Genomic DNA, 1,410 nt, shown 5'->3' with positions numbered 1-1,410 from the left:
TTTAGTTTTTTATTAGTATATTATATATTTGTAGAATATAAATTTATGTATGTTTATGATAGGTCTTCCATTCTTATGTTTTTAATGAGATGTGCATTGTTTATGTATGCTTGTTTTTTAACTACATATTATAACTGTTGCTTTAAATTAGTATTTAATATTATCAGTTATTTTTGTCATAATTATTGAAAATATTTTATTTAATTAATTATTAACCAAACAATCATGAAATCCAAATGTTTTTATTTGTATAATAAAAATAAAACCAATCCTAAAGATGAGTTAAAACCAAATTAAAATAATAGTCGTAAAACCTATTTTTATGTCTAAACTTAAAAAAAAACAAATTCAGTCCTCAATTCTTGGTTTCTTCTGTTGATCATCTGCTTGTTTTTGACGTTCATCACATTTCTGGCGTTTGGTTCCACAGTTGACATCCTTCGAACTTGTCTAAACATATAAAAGACAAATCATTAATATGTTAAGTAAAATAATCTATTATATTTAGCAAACATAATACATTATAATATATATATATATATATATATTTGATATTTACCTTTGTTTCGTCTATTATTTCTGAGACTGTAAAAGTTTGATACGATACATCAAAATCATACTTTTTAACTTGAATCTCGAATAAATATGTATTTCCAACTATTGATTTCACACATGTGGGAACTTCTTCTAACTCTTGTTCGCCCAAATTACTTTTTATCTGTGTAAACAATAGAATCAAAGTTAATTATTTCAAATCCTAATATATTTATCCATACAGTTTAATATTTTTATATAATTTACAGCTCTTACGATTTCTGCAGTTGTTCCGGTGATTTTTTCTGCATCTTTATCAAATATAACAAAAGTTGCTGAGGCATCTCCATCATCCACTATTACTTCAATTCTAAATCTGGAAAATAGAATATTAATCATTATTTAAATATTTAAATAATAAAAATTAGAGAAAATTTTATAATTATATACCTTAGTACTCCAATGGCTGGTGTTTTACCACACTTTTTGTTTGAGCATATAAGAGAGGTTGATGATTTTGTTACTTTTTTAGAGCAACTCGAACATGATATGTAGTTCCGACTTTTTCGTAATACTACNAATACTATTTCAGTTATAGTTGCTTTGACGACAAATTTCTTTTCCTGCAATTATGATAATATTGGAAATATATATCATTAATAATTGTATTCATTGTTCAATAGTATATATTCCTTATAAAGTATTTAAGAAGAATATTTTTACCTTACGGTCATCTGATGAGACATATTCCCAAATATCATTAATTGATTGTTGGTCTTCTGGGCGTTTATTTTGTTTAGTTATGTCACCCAGATTAACCAAACATTCTCCATTATACCTCAAACTATTAAAGTTACATTGGAAAGTTAGTTTATA

General features: G+C 24.9%; 1 long non-coding RNA gene across 1 annotated transcript; it reads right to left on the bottom strand.

Annotated features, from left to right (window-relative positions):
• Positions 1–336: 336 nt before the first annotated feature.
• On the bottom strand, positions 337–1,086 carry LOC104774304. The gene is made up of 4 exons (XR_765304.1): positions 985–1,086; positions 811–910; positions 560–718; positions 337–450 (listed from the first exon to the last, which is right to left on the bottom strand). It is a non-coding gene; the product is annotated as an uncharacterized LOC104774304 (long non-coding RNA).
• Between the last annotated feature and the right edge of the window lie 324 nt (positions 1,087–1,410).

The sequence above is a fragment of the Camelina sativa genome, unplaced genomic scaffold (genome assembly GCF_000633955.1).
Source record: "Camelina sativa cultivar DH55 unplaced genomic scaffold, Cs unpScaffold02326, whole genome shotgun sequence".
Classification (NCBI taxonomy): domain Eukaryota; kingdom Viridiplantae; phylum Streptophyta; class Magnoliopsida; order Brassicales; family Brassicaceae; genus Camelina; species Camelina sativa.
The sequence above is the reverse complement of the archived record's forward strand: the minus strand, read 5'-3'. Positions and strand labels throughout refer to the sequence as shown.